The sequence below is a fragment of the Pongo abelii genome, chromosome 21 (genome assembly GCF_028885655.2).
Source record: "Pongo abelii isolate AG06213 chromosome 21, NHGRI_mPonAbe1-v2.0_pri, whole genome shotgun sequence".
Lineage (NCBI taxonomy): Eukaryota > Metazoa > Chordata > Mammalia > Primates > Hominidae > Pongo > Pongo abelii.
In genome coordinates, this window is record NC_072006.2 from 3,640,024 (window position 1) to 3,659,351 (window position 19,328).

The 19,328-nt window shown below is 36.9% G+C and overlaps 1 protein-coding gene across 11 annotated transcripts in view; it reads left to right on the top strand.

The window, feature by feature from the left end:
- PLCB4 (phospholipase C beta 4) overlaps positions 1 to 19,328 on the top strand; it is a 411,667-nt gene that overhangs the window by 20,733 nt on the left and 371,606 nt on the right. For 4 of the 11 annotated variants that reach the window (XM_063720672.1, XM_024238971.3, XM_054541581.2 and 1 more), the window contains exon 2: positions 6,994 to 7,049. The exons of the other annotated variants lie outside the window; for them this stretch is intronic. The gene's annotated coding sequence lies outside the window, so the exon portion shown is untranslated. The remainder of the gene's footprint in view (positions 1 to 6,993; positions 7,050 to 19,328) is intronic. 11 annotated transcript variants of the gene reach the window in all.

Sequence of the window (19,328 nt, forward strand, 5' to 3'; positions counted from 1 at the left end):
TTAAAAGGAGATTATATCTCAGTAGTGTCTAAGATTTTTAAAAATAACTTCGGTACTTATAAAATATGTGATTATATAAAAAATACTGGAAAAGAACTTAAAAGCACAAAGAAGAAGGGAAGAAGGCAAAACTACCTTTAATCTAATTATAATAGGTAGTAACCAATATAGGCCAGAATGAGAAACACCAGATTGCTTTTTGTTTATTGATACATTTTTTCCATGAGTGACAAAAATTGGTCTTTTCATGGTAGAACTTCCTTTGATCTATATTTAATCAGCTCACTTAATTTTCTGTTTAAAACTAATAATTCCTTTCACGGCTAGACTTTGTATGTAGGAAGTGGTTCTAAGATTGTGTCCAATATCATCAGAAATCTGCTTAATATAACTCCTAAAGCTTTATTTGTAGACTAGATATTTGTATAATATTTGGAGCCTTTGTCAGTTGTTAGGAATTACTTTAAGATGTGGAGAAAGAAATAAAGTTAGCTGGTGAATAAGAAAGTATTTTCACACTCAATCCTGTTTTTAGTTCTAACCCTGGAATTGCTTATAGCAGTTAACGTGGACCTCAATATTTCATTTTGTAAATGAGCAGTGTCAGTACGATGGCGGGGTTAAATGCAAGGGAGATGTTTTTGTCCTACTTTTCAAGGTATACTTTAAGCAAGGTAAGCATTCATAAAGGAGTCCTAATTTACTAGAAAGCTTGAAGTTTTGGAGCAGAGATTTTCAAAGAAGTTGTATGCAGAGTTCTTTCTGAGCTATGGCCTGATAGTGTCTTTGTGAAAGTATCTTCTCCCCATTTCTTTTGTTATGAAGCCTGTTTCTTAAAATCATTGGCCTTTGGTAAAGATTGAACACATTGAAAAATAACTGTATAGGAGAAAAACTGTGAGTGTTATAGGGTTATTTAATTGAGAATACTATTTGTGTGTGTGTGTGTGTGTGTGTGTCTGTGTCTGTGTCATGGGAAAGTATTGAAATGATGCATTACTGAAAAAAAAAAGGATTTGTTTATCTTTCCAAAGAGAATCGAGCCATTATTTGGGAAAAGACTCAACATCCTTTTAAATCATATTTTTTTCAAATGTATGTGTATGGGAAATCTTAAAATAATAGATAACTAACTAATAGAAAGGGGGAGGAAAAAAATGGAAGCATGCTTTGTCACCTGATAACTATCCCAAAATAAGTTTGGATTCTAACGCATTTTTAGTGTTTTGTTTTTTTTGTTTTTTTTTTCAAATGGGTATTAGATAGCTTCCGAGGTAGAAGTGAGGACTTGCAGAATACTCTGTGTTACTAAAAAATTGCTGGAAAAGTTAACCTGAAATGGCAGAGTAAAGAAGCTCATGTTTAAGCTAATATACTCCAGTAACTTTTGCATCTCTGCATATTCATCACAGACTGTGAGCATATTGTATATAAATAATTACCAAATGTTTCGGGGGTGGTGATTCTATTTCTTCTCCATGAGAATTTATAAAGTTGTTAAATTCGGTTTCTTTGGAGTCATCACGGTTTATTTCACTGAGATGTTTACTGGATAAATATTTTCATGGAAGTTTTCATCAACTTCAAAGAGGTAGTAGTTATTCAATGCAAAGTATTAGGAGCCTATTGCAGTGTACATTCAATTTTTTTTTCTTTCGACAGTAAACTTGTTTCTCTTTTTGGTTCAAATGAATTCATTATTTTAAACTGCTTCAATCAATTCGATATGTTGTATTCATAGACACAGTGGGTTTTATTTGTAAGCCTTCCCAGAGACCAGGGTCCCCAGGGTCTCGGTGCCACATGTTCTGTAAATGTGACAGGAGAGCTGTGGTGTTTGTACCATACATGGGAGAGGGCTGATTTCTGAGAGAAACTAATGCCGTTGACTCATAGGTTTCTTTTTATCATTTCTAGGTCATACAAGTACATTGTAGCTTTAAAAAAAAAACATGCCATAGGTATGTAGAGCCTTTATAAGTCTTGACAGCTGTAAAATGAGCTAGAGAAAGTCACTATCTGGGTCATGTGGAACCACATCTGGTTTATGATATGGGCACATAGTAATTGTGCTTGAGGTTACAGTGGAGCCTCACCTTGCTTATGTTTTTGGCCATAGACTGAAGGTTCCTTTGAATGTTCCCTCAGCTAATGTAGGTATGCAGTTTATAAATAATATTTTCGTAAGGACAAAAGTGAGAAGCAGCATTGTACAGCAGAAATGTGAGAGCTGACCTTCCTAGGTTTGAGTATCCAGTCTGTCTTTTGCTAGAAATGTGACCTCAGGTGAGCTCCAAAGCTCCCTCTGAACTTGTCCTCATGGGAAAGGGGAGAGACTAGTGCCTAACTGGGGAGCGGTGAAGACTGCATGAAATACTAGATGCAAAGTGCCTAACACCTCACCTGGTTTATACGATAATAGCTACCTGTTAGTTGTAGTTCTGTTCTTTTCTTTCTACAGACATTTGACCATTAAATACACAATTATTTCAACTCATTATTATATTTCTAGAAGTGATGCTTACAGATTTTTTTTTCTTTTTGAGGACTGCATGCTTTTCATAAAGTCTCTTGGAAAAGTAATCTCTATGTAGTTTTGCTTCTTCATTCATTCAGCATTTGTCAATACTTGTTACTGGCTTGCTTCCTGAGGTCTAGGAGTTTATGTTGTATCAAGAGAGATCCACAGATAATAGAAGTTACTGTAGAATTTTAAGTTCCACAGAAGGTGCATTTCTGAGGCCCTATAAAGCAGAGTAGCAGCATATGAATCAGGTCAGCTCTTCGGCCCTCGAGAGGTATTTTCATGTTCTTGTTTTCTGTTTTTTAGTGATGTTCCATTTCTGGTGTTTAATCTAGCCATGCCCCTAAATATTTACTTTTCTTTGTGAGACAGGTTAAGACTGTCTTAACTTAGAAGATTCTTCATTTCTTTGGTCACTGGAATAGCATTGCTGTCTTTTTTGTCATCATTCCCTTTTGCATTGTTATCATTCTCTTTTGCATTGTTAATATCAGAATGTAATGGTCCTTAGGAAAGCACAGTGTGGCTCGGTAGAGTGATGTGCCTTGTTGTTTCTGATGCTTTTTTGATTCTCTCTGAAGCCTGTTGGTGAGCCCGTTGGGTGAGACATCCTTAGTGTTGACAAGTGGGAACAGTTGATGAGGTTTCCACTGCAATGGTGATGTATCTGTTACTGAGCAGTTATAGTGTGCATCGCAGTTCGTTAAAATAGGAGCAGCTTCTGAGGATACAGAAGGGGGAAAATAAGTTATTGCTGGTGTATATATTAGAATATTTTTGGCTGTGAGTGATAAAAAACAGTAGCCTAAACTAACAGAAGTTTAAGAGAAATGCAGGCTTAGGAATCTAAGCATTTTGGGTAGATGTGGCATCTCAGCAGTGCCATCAGGGAACCAGGTTCCTTTTATCTTTCTCTCCACTCATCATTTAGCATTTATTTGTCTTCGTAGGTGTGAGATGGCTCTGCACCACTCAGGAGCTATTTCCAGGAAATGAGGGATTGGGACTTGTTTACATCATGAGAATTAACGTTCTCAGAGCTCTCTCTCTTGTATTTCATTGGTCAAAACTGTGTCATGTGGCTATCCCTAGCTGACATTGTATCTGGGAAAGCAAATCGTTTTAGCTTAGTATATTGGCTCCTAACGCTATAAATGTTGGCTAAACAAATAGCTGTAGCCACCATACCTGGGAATTTTGTTTTTGTCACATCTACTAGCTTAGTTTTAGATTTCATGATTTGGTAAGTATTAGATGCTACTTCATTCATTCACTTATTTGACACATATTTATTAAATGCATAAGGCCTTAGGATATACCATTGCAAATTTAATAAAACTAGTCCTCATATTATGGCTGCATGAATGTAAAATATCTAAGTATGGATGCAAGCTAATGGATGTTTCTCTTAGCTCCTGTAGTAAATGGCTAGAACTGTGATTTTCAAATTGAAAACAACTGAATTTTGTTTAGCTGACCTCCGTCATGTAACTCGTTCGTAATTATTAACCCTACCCTCCCTCCTCTGACCCTCAATCCTTTTACTGATAAATTTGGAAGCCTGCCTCCTGAGGCTGAATTGCTCTGGTTTTCCCATAATACTCCCTTTTCCAGCTTTTATATGCTTACCCATTAAGTCAGACAAATTTCCTTTTCAGAGTTTGGCATTGTTTCTTTATTGGAAAGGAAACAGATTGTTTTAGGCCAGGAAAGCTTGCAAAAGAAAATAGAAGACCACGAACTATGTTTTTTATTTTCTTGTTTTTAATCATCACATCTCATGTTAGGATTCAGTGTTAGATCTCAGTATGTTTTCTGTTCGGAGGGAATGTGAGGTTCTTCTTGAACCTGGTTTATCTTTGATGTAGGCTTGGCACAGCTTTACACATGGTCTTTCCCCAAACCATGACATAAATCCTGCTTTTTATTTTATGGCTAGGGTAAGGTTTCCAGTAGTGGCATCTGGCAGGGTCAGTAAATCAAATTCCTAGGCTGTGAGGATGATTTTACTTGTGTGTGACTTTCCCTGCTTGTTGTGAAAGCTCAGCTTTAGCGTCACATGGCCCCTTTTTGGCTCTTTCAAATTTTAGTCAAATTGAGTGGTATAATCCATAAAGTGCCCATCTTTTGGCTGTTTCGCAGTGACAGATCACTGAGCTAGGATAAGCAGGTAGCAGATCTGATAATTTATATCTGTGACCCCAAATGTTTGCCACGAATAAAGGATTTAAAAAAAAATTGTTCCCTCTTTTATCTTGGAATTAGAAAGAATTTGTTCATGAAACATCACATTGATACTCATGATATGTTATTCATTTCCCCAATTACATTAATCAAAGGTGTATTTAACTACCTACAATTTCTGACAAGAATGAGATAACCAGTGTTCCTATGTTGATGTTACTTAATTCAAAGCAGGATACCTAAAATAAAAAAAGAAACAGAAGATTTATTGCAACTAAATATGTATTTGATTTGGCTTTGGAATATTGAAATAAATATTCAAAGCCATTTTTATGATTTTTTAAAACCATACTTATAAGCTTTTCATTTTTCCTAGTGTGATATTTGATTTTTAAAATTTTTGCCTAAAGTATTTCTTTTTTTTGTTAGAGAGTATTTGAAAAACAGAAAGGTTGTGATAGTTATGGTCTGTGCATTTCTGTCTGTATTTTCACAAATAATTCCCATCGAATGAACATTTTAAAAACTTTTTATTATGGAACATTTTGAATATACATAAAAGTACAGTGAATATCACAGTGAACCTTCATATATCCATCATTACACTATAACAAACTCATGGCAGTTTCGTTTCATCCATTACTCCTCCCCATCAGTGACCTCAAGTGGATTGTTTTGAAACAAATCCATATTTGAAGCAAAAATAGATATATTATTTCTGGTTGGTCAGTTAGGAACTGAAGATCTATAAGTGGCCCCACCCCAGTTGTTACTGTGTCATACTTTATGATTTGGCTTAGCGTACATGCAGTGACCCATGTGTCCATATTGATCATCAATCCATCGTGGCTTTCTTAGCTATCTTGGCTTTCTTTTGTTAGCAGAGCTTACCTGCAACCGTAGTTTCAGAAAATAGAACAGGCAGCTCTTACCGTCACTATACTGTATTGGCAGTGAAGGGGACCAAAGTCCTGCTGGTTGACATATGAAGTGGTGAAGAGCAAGAGAGGAAAGGCCCCAGATGCTGGCTTACACTGGGGAGTCCACCTGGGGCATTGGTGTTGCTTTGGAGGAGAGAGGTTCTGCAGCTAGCTAAGCTTGGCCAAGAAGAGTGGAACTCATTTGGGCTATTTGCAGACATGGACATGGTTGCAGGGTTCACGATCCTTTCAGTAGGATGTTGTGAGAATTTCTTATTTAAAGTTTAAAAAGGATTTTTATTCTGAAGTGAAGCAAACACAAGCTAATGGAGGATTTCTCATTTGGGGAGAGGGACTCCTCTGGACTGTGGTCTCCTTGAATTTATGCATTGGCAGTCATTTCAAATCTTTGGAGCTCTTTTGGGTCAGAATCCTGGTCATTGTTTCTGAATCTATATATCATTTTTCCCATTGGAAGTTAAATTACAGATGGAACCAAACATATATCACGGTCAGAGTCAGAATTACATTCTTGTGAACATTATCCCATTGGTCATTTTAATTAGATTTGACTGGAAACAGTTTATAGTAGTGGATGATGAACTTATATTAAACTAAACAATTTACTTTCTTATTTTGGCTTGAATATGTAAAGTTAAAATAATTTATATTAACAAGTGATTTTGAAAAGTCATATTTAGTATTTGTTAGTGACTAGTAGGTTTCTGTGTCAATTGTTTATTGAAAGTAATACATGTAAAATAAAATCAGAGGTATCCTGTTTTTATTTAAATTTTTATGTAGTTTTTTTGTAATCTAAAAGTCTTAGCTAAGAAAAATAGAGCCCATAAATATAGTTTATTGGCTTGGACAATAAAAAATCAATAGAAGGAGGTAGCAGCTCATAGTTCTTTTACCTTCTGTTACCTGCACAGCCCATCACAACCTTTTCACATCATTTTCCCACTGGAAAAGCAGAAACAAGAGTGGAGTTTTATATATTTCCTTCTTTGTTTGTACATTTACTTTATGGAATTAAGCAAAATGTTTGAAAATATGTCATTGGGATAGATGTGAAGTAAATACTTTAATTCTAATTTTGAGCAATTTTCATTTATTTTTATCCATTTTCCATTTGATTTTATCCATTTTGTTCTTCAAAAAGCAAATCATTGGAATTAAAATCTGTAAAATGTTTTATGTAGATAGAAATGAAGAAATATTTCAAGTCTAATTTAAAGATTTTCATTTGTTTAATATTATAAATGAAACACAACATGATAAGATTATAGGCTGGTCTTAGAAATTCACATTTGCTATTTATTGTTACTAGTAGGTAGTTTTTCTTCTATTTTTTCTTCACAGGAAAAGACGATTTCTCTCTGATACAGAATCCTGAAAATGTGATCTCCCTTAAAAAGGTAGGTGTATGTACTTTTTAATTTGTGACTAAAAAAATTTTATCTTGAATAAATTACAACCCAGATGATTTAATCTAGAAGCAATTTTTTATGCCACTAACACATGCCATTGTGAATTGAATTAAAACCTCAGATTCATCTTTCTAAATTCAATATTTAAGTTTGCCAGTCTTTTTAAAGAATGACTATTTTGAGACAAAAGTTGATGTCTACAGTAGTCAATGTATGTGATGTATAATAAGTGAACGCTTCTCAGCAGATCCATTTTTTATTGCAATACATTTATTTCAGCTCATCTTGATGAAATGTGTTCCTGTATTTTTCAGTGGGTGACATCTTTCTAGGAAACCAAGACAGTGTGGAAATGTAAAATGGTCTGTGGCCAGTAAAAAATGTGATATCTTTCATTTTGTGGTGTGAGATTTCTTTTTCAGTGTGTGGATTGTGATTTGCTGGATACTTTGTCAGCTGTGATAAGGTTGGGGGCATTCTTGGGTGTACGGTATCTTTTTGTAATCCATACAGAGCCTGCAAGAGGTTTCCAAATTTCATGGAGTGAACTCATACTAGCTTAGGAGCCACTTTGGATTTCTTTTTTTTTTCTTTTCTGAGGCAGAGTCTCGCTCTGTCACCCAGGCTGGAATGCAGTGGCGTGATCTTGGCTCACTGCAACCTCTGTCTCCTGCGTTCAAGGGATTCTCTTGCCTTAGCCTCTGAAGTAGGTGGGTCTATAGGTGCCCGCCACCACGCCCAGCTAATTTTCGTATCTTTAGTAGAGATGGGATTTCACCGTGTTGGCCAGACTGATCTCGAACTCCTGATCTCAAGTGACCTGCCTACCCCGGCCTCTGAAAGTGCTGGGATTACAGGTGTGAGCCACAGGCTGGCCTTGTTTTTTTTGTTTTTGTTTTTTTTTTAGTTTTTATCTCATACTTTTTATTCTGAAATATGGACTGGCTCTCCTGTTCTGAAAGGTGTAGTTGGGGACTTGGTTCTGACTAGAGCCATGTGTTCAGGGAGTGCCTGTGGAGACTGGGAAACCACTAGGCATGAATGGTATGGTGGGTCCCATGGGATTGTCACCCCAAACCACAGGACTGCCTCAGAGATTTGGGGGGTGTTTTAAGGTCACAGTGGTCAAATCTGACTTTGTGCCATTATCCTTTCATGTTATCCTCCAGTTGGCTCTCAGACTGTGAGATTTTAGCTTTTAGATCATTTCTGGGCTGAGAAGTTAGGCTGTAGAAACAGTTTGTCCTGATTTAATTATAATAAATTCATGATGCTGATGGTGTCTTTCCTCATTCTTCTGCAACCTCACAAGAGTGACCATTCACCTCCAGCTTTTAATTACCCATCCAGCTAGCTCCCAGCCATCTCTGCCCTGGGAATGGCTTGGTTCTCCTCTGACAGAGCTCACCAAGCAGTTGCTCACATGTTACTTATAAAGCACCCACCTTTAGATAGCAAAAAGTGAAGACTATGGTCCATACTATATCATTGGAAATCTAGTGTGGAGAACGAACATACATTGATTTCCAAATTGGAAATAGAGGAGTTGAAGCTGAGTTGTAATGTTTGGCCCATTTAAGATACATAGTGCCACCCATGTAAATTTGGCATTTGGACATAAATAAACCCTATGAGAGTACGCTAGCAGAGGGAACTTACAGAGACCAGAGAGATTGCTGTGAATTTGCTTCAAAATTGGAGTTCAAAAACCTGCTGTATGCAATTAATTGCAGTGAATTGACTGCATAATAGTTAAATAAATGTTTTCTTTTTTTTCTCAGATTATTTATTCAAATTTTGGCTTCAAAGATGATACAGAGAAACATAAGTTAATCAAGGACAGAGAGTGAGGATAATCTTCGATAGAATGATGACCACAAAAGAGCTGATAAGTGTGATATAAATGCTGAGTTATAAAAATACACTTTTAGGAAATCCAAATTATTAAACCTTGATCATCTTTGAATAATAATTGGACTTAACCGCAGCATAAATCATCTGTATCACGTATCTGCTAGCAGATATGTATAGAAAAAATTTGACTTTCAACTACTAGTAAAGTTGCTTTTTTGCATTTATCCAACATTAATCTAAAATCCCTCTTGGGAATAAAAACTCACATATCTGCAAGGTCGCCAGACAGTTAGGAACACAGTCCTGAAAAGGCTCCTCAACTGCATGGGTGACAGAGCCCAGGAGGCTGTGGAGTATTGTAAAAGTCCTGGAGTATGTGGCAGTTAATTCCAAGGAAGTCTCATGTATTAAATAGTCTCATATATATATACATATATATATGTGTATATATATATACATATATATATACATATATATGTGTATATATATATACATATATATGACTATTTTAAAACTCTGTATCATTCCTGCTATAAGGAAATATATATGAATATGAAGTGTTACTGAATTAAGAGGAGCTTTTTTATTATAATGTATTTTCTTAATCAATAGAAATTAAATCTACTTTATACTACTACCATTTATACTACTATTATAAATGGCTAACGATTCATTTTGACATTAAACATGATTCTCATAATCAAAGAAGCTCATAATCAAAGAAGTTGAAAGTTGTTGCTCTAGAACATGGGGAAGGTATCTGAATCATGTTAAGACTGGATCCATGATTCAAGCAAGACAGGGCCAGAATGTTTTTAAACAGTCAGAAGAAAGAAATACTCAGATGTTTATGTTATTAGATATTAGATTAGGTTACTAATCTAATAGAGGAACTTTCTTCTAAAAACTTTTTAACAGTCCATTTTCTTGTATGGTAGGTTGGTTAGACGTATTCTTCAGTACGAAAGCTAGTAGCCACATGTGGTCATTTAAATTTAACCACATATAGTTATTTTAATTAAGAAAATTAAAAATTGAGTTCATCATTTACACCAGTCACAATTCACATGCTCATTAGCTACATGTGGCTAGAGGGCAGCACATAGAACATTCTCATCATCATAGAAAGTTTTTTTTTTGACAGTGCTGGGGACAGTTGTCATCACTAGGACTGCTCCATGCCACTAGTGGTACCAACACCACAAAGCTATTCCTAGGGGCTTTGCCCCTGGGGCCCTGGCATGGAATGGAGAAGACAAAGCCTGGTTTACCCTGTAAATCCTGGGAGATTTTTATGGACAGGAGTCCTTAGTGAATGCGTGGAAAAGAAAATTGTTTCCCCATAATTTTCCAGCTCCCCTCCCTTTCATTATGGACCATATCCCCTGACAAGCGGCAGGGGTCCATGTGCCAGTTTGAGTTAACATGTTATTGTGTGTACAGTAGACATTTATCCCCATTTGGGCTACCTGGTATCTGAATCCTTTTCCTGAATTTGGGGACATTCGTCATTGTGTGAAGCTGGGTGGATAAAAGTGCCATTTCTTTTAACTTCCCAAGCAGAAATGCCCACTTTTGTGTTTTTCTTGATGTCTGCCAGCCAGTAGGCACACTCATGGGACTTCAGGTTTGTCACATCTGGGACTGGGGCTCTGGAGAGGTGACTTAGAGAGGCAATGGTTTGGAATTCTGCCCATCACTGGTGCAGGCAGGACCATGGTGGCAGGTCCAGAGCCACCTGTGGTGACCAGCACCAACGGTGCAGTAGGTGAAACAGAGTTAGTTACTGGGAACAAAAACAATACTAATGGAAACAGCCTTCCCATGAGTATAAGGAGCTGGACTAGTCTCCCTTGTTCTAATGGACATCCTCCTTACATGGAATAATAACAGGACAATTTAATTTTATTTGTTATTGTTAATTTTTTTTAGAGACAGGTTCTTGCTCTGTTGCCCAGGCTGGAGTGCAGTGGCATGACTGCAGCTCACTGTAACCTCAAACTTCATAACAGGAAAATTAAAAAAAAATCAAAAGAAACCACTTAGCTGTAACACAAGGAAGATATGCTGACTTGTTTAATGGAAAGGAATATACTTTAATGGAAGAATACATATATCAGAATTTCAAACATCCCACATGGGTTTAGTAATGGAGCAACTCCATTTTTTGTTTTTGATAGAGAATTGTGTTTCTAACTCTGTTTCTTATATGCACAATGTAATCAAAACTGTTGCCTGTAAATAATCATGCTTTTTCTGATTCCTCCTTGGCTAGGCTGATATGCCTGTTTTATTGCTTTTCCAGAACAGATAGACTCACATATTGTTTCACGTTATGTTTTGAGTTCTTAAGCATATTGTCTCTTCCTCCTGTGCACTGATTCCCACTTTCGTGCACACAGCAGCTGTGTGACCATCTGCATCATCTCAACAGTGCCACAGCTTCCTCCGTAGAATGCTACGGTGTGTCGCCCATGGAGAGATTCCTCATCCCAAGCATGATTTTTATGTGGGTAGGCTGCCCGCCTGTGAGGTGAAGTTTCTGGTGACCCATTTCTTCATATTTCATGATAATTGGTCAGAGGCTTGCCTGGCAGTGGAACCATCACCCCAGGGACAGAGATTGCCTGCTGTCCATCATAACTTATGCTCAGCCCTCAATAGAAAAGAAGTATGGTGTGAAGCAGCCGCCCAACCAAAGAGACTGTTGGAACAGCCTCCATTTGTATGTAGGTGAGCTACATGACTTGTCCTCACCAACACAATGTGAACAGTCCTGTAGGGCAAATCTGGGACAAAGCTTCGCAACCCCAGGCTCTATCATCCCCTTTCCTGTGGTTAGATGCAGATGACTGGGAGGCCTGAGGGGATGGTGAGAGACAGGTTCAAGTGAACCTGAGTCTAAATCATTGCATTATGGATGGCTCCTCACTATTCCTATTCAGGAATCCACATGTTCCTGAACAGAAAATCTTTAATAGTCATATTTGCAGTCTTTCCCAGTAACAAACTCTATACAATGAAAGATGGAGCATAAATCATGTGAGCAAGAAAGAGAAATAAGCTTCTATTATGTTAACTCTTTATATATTTTCAGATATGTTAATTGCAGGAGCTGACATTACCCTTGTACACCCTCATTCAGCCACATAAATCTCATTATTCTTTTTATCAGTTATTAGCTGACGTTTTTTCATTTTTCAGTTGCCCATTATGTGGAATCATCTTCTTGCATGGAGTAGTAGCATGGCTTATACGTGATTATGGCCTACATACATTTCCCTACATATTGCCCAGTGTTGCTTACAGATAGGTCTAAAAGTTAGAGGAGAGCTTAGTGCCTCATTGTAAAAACAATTTGCCAGTTTTGTAAATCAGCATTTTTTTTTTTTTTTTTTGAGATGGAGTTTTGCTCTGTCACCCAGGTTGGAGTGAAGTGGCACGATCTCAGCTCACTGCAACCTCTGCTCCCCAGGTTCAAGTGATTCTCCTGCCTCAGCCTCCTGTGTAGCTGGGATTATAGGTGCCTGCCACCATGCCCAGATAATTTTTGTATGTTTAGTAGAGACAGGGTTTCACCATGTTTCCTGGGCTGGTCTCGAACTCCTGACCTCAGGTGATCTGCCCGCCTCAGCCTCCCAAATTGCTAGGATTACAGGCATGAGCCACCGCACCTGGCTGTAAATCAGCATTTTGAGTGAGTTTTTAATCCTCTTGGATCACTACAAAGATTGCAGTAACTGAGAATGCAAGTTCAGTGACTAATTTTGCTTCATAAATGCATAGAAAATGGTTGATGGTCTTATTAGAAAACATTTCCCAGGCTTAATAGTTCTATATAGATGATAGAGGCAGCCAATGAAGATGGAAAGAGGGAAACAATTATACAAAATCATCTTAGATTACAACAGAAGGAGAAAGTATTTGATACTCATTTAAAAGCAGCAAATGTGGTGGTTCGAGATATACATTTTGCTTTTGGCATGACATGTAAATGATTGCTTGGCAGAGATGAAGAATTAGGGATTTAATGTTTTTGCTCTTCAGTTTACTGTCTATTAACTAATAACATTTTCTTCTTCTACAATATGGAAATAGCAACTGTATACCTGTAAGGTTATTAATGGAGGTTTTATGCATGCTGATATATTTGAAATGTTTTTAGTTCTTTAGGGGAAAAGTGCTTAATAAACATAAATAACTACTTATGTTAACAGTTTATTTCTGTTGACTTAATATAACTACTTTTTCCTCTTAATAATGCCAGAGCATATTTGGGGGGGCTATAGCTTGAACAAAAATAAGACATTATTAATATCAGCACTTTGTAACCTGAGACAGATGATTTAATCTCTCCTGCCATATTCTCTGGGGTTTAAAGGTGCTATTCAGCAAGATTATTATGAACACCAAAAAAAGTTTGCATAAAATAGCTGCATGGCTGTCACTTCCACATAAGCTATGAAGGCGATGATGATAATTAAGTCTAGGACTTACAGGAATCACATGTACTCACTCCTACTGCCTTTGTTCTTCTTCATGTCTACTCTTCCATTGTACTTTTTTTTTTTTTTTTTTTTTGAGACGGAGTCTCGCTCTGTCTCCCAGGCTGGAGTGCAGTGGCGGGATCTCGGCTCACTGCAAGCTCCGCCTCCCGGGTTCATGCCATTCCATTGTACTTTTTAACACATTGGCATATACTCTGTGCTGACTACTCCAGTATGGAGTGCTTCTCAAACTTTTTGGTCTAAGACCCTTCTATACTCTTAAGAATTGTTCAGAGTTCTAAACAGCTTTTTAACATGCAGCTTATATCATAACTATTTGCTATATTAAAAAGTAAAATGGGCACATTTACAAATACTTATTTTAAATAACAGTAATAAACCCATTACATGTTAACGTAAGTAAGAAATTTTTAAATGAAGAATTACTGTATTTTTCCAAACAATATATATGTTTGGTGAGAAGAATGGCACCATTTAATATTTTTGCAAATCTCTTAAAGTCTTGCTTAATAAAAGATATGTGAATTCTCTTATTTGCTTCTGTAGTTTATTGAGATATTGAACATGATGAAGGCTCTGGAAAACTCTTTCAGAGAGTGAGAGTAATAAAAGGAAAATAATTTCTTAGTATCATTATGAAAATAATTTTGACCTTTCAGAACCCTGAACTTGTCTTGAGCACACAATTTGAGAGTGATTGGTCTACGTTAAATCCCCAAAGGTTGTCTTTAGAGTATTTCCAGTTTTGCCACATTTACTACTTTGTACTAGAAAATCCCTTTCCCGTCCAAAATATTAGCAAATAACTATTTCTATCTAGTTAATTCTTATTCAGGTAAATAAGAGGCTAAATTATAATTTTAATTTTAGGCTGCAATTTTCCCATTTATTAATTGCACCTTCAGAATATACTGGCATCTTAACCCATTTCCCCCATTCTCACAGCTGCTTTTAAGTCATTTTTCTCATTGAGATGCACTATTATGAGAGCCTCTAAATTGGTCTCTGTTCCAGTTGCTATTGCTGTGCAACAAACCACCCCGAAACGTGAAACAATGACTTGAAACAGTAACAATCACAAATCTGCAGTTAGGGCAGGGTTTAGCAGAGAAAGCTCATCTCTGCCCCTTATGGCATCAGCTGGGGATATTTTGACTGCATGCCAGAGGATCCACTTGTGAGATGATTCACCCACATGCCTGGCAAGTTGATGCCAGCAGTTGGCTGGGAGCTAAGAACTAGGGACTTCCGTCATCACCATGTGGGCTCTCAATGGACTGCTTGGTCTTCCTCATAGCATGGTGGCCGAGTTGCAAGAGTAAATGTTCCAAGAGATAGAAGTAGAAGTTGTCACTTTCTTAAGGTCTGGACATGGGAACTGGTCTAGTGTCACTTCTGCTGGATTATAGTCAAGCAGCCACAAAGCCTAAGTTCAAGGAGTGGGAACACAGACTCCTACCTCTCAACTGGAGAAGTGTCAAAGAATTTGGGGACCATGTTTTAAAATTACCATACTCTCTGCCTCAGTCCTTCTCACCCCCAAATTGCCCAGTATTTGCATCTTGTCCTCAGATTCAATTTCCTAGAACATAGCTCTGTTTGTCCCATAGCTCCCCATTTTCTACCTAAGAACAAAATTAATCTTGCATTCAGAACAGTCCATTTATTAGTTTACCCTATTCCTTCTTTAGTATACCCTGCGTTTTAGCCCAGATTTATCTGGAGTTTTCTTATTTTGCCTTTGATTATACTTTTTTTCTCTCTTCTTAGAATATTATCCCTTTAATCTCTTCACATCCTAACATTCTGTCCTCATAATAAATGCTACCCCTCGCGTGAAGACTTCCTTAAGCTCTCCATCCTTCTGTAGTATGTCTTTCTGTTATCTCTCATCATACAGTTTAGCTGTACCATTTTAAAGACCTCCCAATTTCTGTCTTGTACAATAATATATGTATATTTTATATACTCTACTAGATTTTATGTTCCTTGGAGGAGATTCATATTTTTAAATATAATATTTATCTTTAGTTGCTCTGATATCTTGAGATATATGTAACAAGTGCTTGATTTTTAAAAAAATGAGTGAATGAAGATATGAATGAAATTAACAGAGTATGTTTAGACTCACCTAAAAAGCTATTAGAAGTACTATGATGATTAAAATTGCTGGTTAGCCACAAACTAAATAAGTAAAAATTGATGATTTAATTACCAAGCATAAATATTAGACAATATTATTAAAAAGAGATCACACCTAAAATAACAGTACAACTGTACAAAAGTTTGGAATGACTTTCCTAGAAATGTATAGTAGGAACTAAGTAAGGAAAGCTACAAAACTGAATTGTAGGACATAAAATGAGTTTCATGTTAGTGGAGAGAGATTCTTTGTTCTTGGAAAGCCAGATTCAGTGTAGTAATACAAAAATATCAGATTTGTTCAATTGAAGTGTACACTCAGGACAATTTCTATCAAAACTAGGGAACTTGACAAAATAATTCCAAACTGCATCTGGAAGAATGACCCTATTAATACTCTCAGAATTACAAGAAATACTTATGAGGGGCACTTGGCATCTTAGATATTAAAGAATATTTTAAGTCAATGATGATTGAACAATGGTATTGATACAGGGATACATCAATGAGTAAAATATTAAAGAACCTTGTTTTACATACACATGTATGGTAATTTAGTATATGATAAGATTGGTGTTTCAGATTGGTAGGAAAAAGATTAATTACTCAGTAAAAGGTATTGGGACACCTGCAAATTCTTCTGGAAAAATAAAGCAGGGTCTCTACCACACTGCTAATGTAGAAATAATTCTAGGGATCAAAATTATACATATAACAAGATAAAGTATAAATTTATTATAAAAATCTATGGATAAATATTTTTACAATTTATGTGTATGTGGGGGAAGGCATCTCTAAGTAGAAACCATGAAGGAAAGGATTTAAAAATGTGACTACATATACATATGTTTTACATCTTTATTTTTCAAAATGTTAGCAACCATCTCAACTTGTTTGAAGGACAGACCATATACCGGGAAAACATTTACAAACAATATGATCAACAAAGGCTGATATTCCCAAAGTATAAAGAGCTTTTAAAATAAACTCTGACACCTTATCAGCAAGATGAACATTTAATAAAGTCGTGGAGTTAAAATAATGAATATGGGGCTGTCAAACATATAAAAAGATGGTCAAATCTGTCAGCAATCAAAAGTGCAAATTAAACCAACAGTGGTATATTATTAGGTTGGTACAAAAGTAATTGTGGTTTTTTGCATCGAAAGTCATGGCAAAAACCGCAATTACTTTTGCACCAACCTATATTTCTCGGTAACTAAAATGACAAATAAAAACAAGCAAAAAGTTCATAATTGATGATGCTGTGGGCAAACAGTGTATTTTTTTTTTCAAACTGCACTGAAGGGCCATATTTTCCCAGTCGGTTTTTGACAGATATGATTGTAACATACAGTAAAAATAAGTAGCCAGAAATAAAAAATCACAGATATTCAGAATAAAATATCAAATATGACACACACGCACACACACACACACCCACACCCACACACACACAAAATGTTCATCAGACATAAAATTAACTGTCTCAAATTGCGTTAAATATTTCTAAATGTTTACTCTCAATTTCTGGACCTATCTCAGTGGACCAGTCAGGAACATTTTGCAGTCTAGCACCGTTCTATGGACCACTCTTAGAATAGCACTCCTTTAATGTGCCAATGGGAACATAAACTGGGTCAGACTTTGTGAAGGGAAGATTGGCAGTATGTATAACATTTTAAATGTGCAAACTCTTCTATTTCTAGGAATTTGTTGTAAGGCAAATTGGATAGTTGTGTAAGATTATTTATCCTAGCATCTTTGGTGATAGAGAAAAAGATGAAACCTAAATATCCTCCAGTAGGGTTAATGGTTAAATAGTTATGGTAGTCAGACTGTGGAATACTATGCGGTCATTAAATAATTAAGCAAATGTATATTCATTTTTTATTATAGAAAATTTCAAACATACACAAAAGTAGAATGAGTGCCTAAACCACCTCCATATGACCATCACCCAGCTTCAACTGTTACCCAGTCATGGCCGATCTTGTCCCTGCCCCTTCGATTAGTTGTGCGTTTATTTGTGTGAGAAGATTATCTTGACCTTTTGTAAAGAAAAGCCAGGTTATAGTGGAGCATTTATTTACTTGTTCAACAATTTTGGATTATACTCTTATGTCTGGTGTGGTACTATTCTAGGAGCTGGGGCTTCAGAAGTGCATTAAAAAAGTAAAAACTCGGCTTGCAGCTTAAATTCTAGTGGGGAAGACAGAACAACCAACAGTCAAAATTTTAGCATATAGTTACTGATTATCATTACAGAGAAAAGGGGGAATAGGGAGCAGAGGGTGTGTTGTCATTTTAGAAAAGATTAACAGGGAAGCCCACCCACTCCAGCCTGAGATGGTGGTCTTTGAGTCAAGGCCGTAAGTTGCTAAGGAAGGATTACATGTCATCTGGGGGGGCGACCTCCTCAGGCTGTTGGGGGTGGGAGGTAGCAAATGCCAATGCCATAAGGCAGAGGTGAGCCTGCTGTTTCTGAAGAAGAGCAAAGAAGCCCCGGGTTGAACATGAGGAAAGTGCTGGGAGATTGGGTAGGAGGGTGGCGTAGGGAGGAGGGTCTTACAGGCCTCTGTGCGGACTTCGACTCCTGCTCTAAATGGAATAGGGAGCCTTTGGAGAATTGGGACCCAAGAGTGATGGGATGTTACTTTTCAGAAGACTCACGCTGGCTGCTGAGTTCAGAATACAATGTGAGGGAGCAAGTCAAGAAGAAGGAAAATCAGGAGGTTATGTTCCTGTGTAATCAAGGGAGATTGGGGGATATTGATTTTAATGAGGTTTGGAGGGGTGGAGGTGGTTTGAAGAGGTGAGATTCTCGATCTCTTTTGAAGATGGAGTCAGTAGGGTTTGATCATGGATTCCACGTAAGGCATGAGGAAGGAAGAGGTGGTGAAGGGGATTCCAAGGTTTTGTGCCTGGGCAATTGAAAAGATGGAAGTGCTATTTACTAAAATGGGGAAGACTGCATTATGAGAGGTTTGAATGGAGAAGATCAGGAGTTGGTTTTGGATATGTAAAATCGTGATTCCCATTAGGTGTCCAAAGTGAAGATAGAACCAGGAGTTAGTTGGATATTAAGAGTCTGGAATTCAGATGGGACTAGGCTGAAGATGTGTAAATGTGGGAGTTGTGAGTCTGGATGAAGTCACTAGAAAAGTGAATGTGGACAAGAAGCAAAGACAAGACTCAGAGGACTGAGTCTAAGAGCACTTAGAGGGTGGGGAGATAGGGAAGAATCAGTGTTAGAGATCAGGGATAAGAGTGAGCTAATGAAGTAGGAGGAAAACCAAGGGCATATGGTGTCTTAGAATCCACCCGCTGAGTGTTTCAAGGAGGGAGGATTAATCAGAGGGGCTGTCAAAGAAGATGAGGACTGAGATTTGACTGAACAGGATGCTGGTGCAAAAGTTGGATCAGCACAACATGTCAGCTTGAATTCCTTGCTGAGGTATGAATTGTGAAGCATGGAAATGATGATAATGATAATACTAATTATTATTAAGAATTCAAAAGGAACAAGGTCTTCTTTTTTTTTTCAAGAATGCCAAATATATTCCCTACTATTAAAATTGGATATAGCAGCCAAAAAAGAAAGAAAAATGAATTAAAATTACTGAAAGACAATTTTACATGTCGTGTCAGATGGTTTAATTTAAATATAAGCTGGTTGATCCAGGTGCAGCTGGCCAAACTTGGAATAACATGGGGGAAAAGCCTAGTGAGAAAGCAAAGTCAATTGCAGGGAGAGATACAG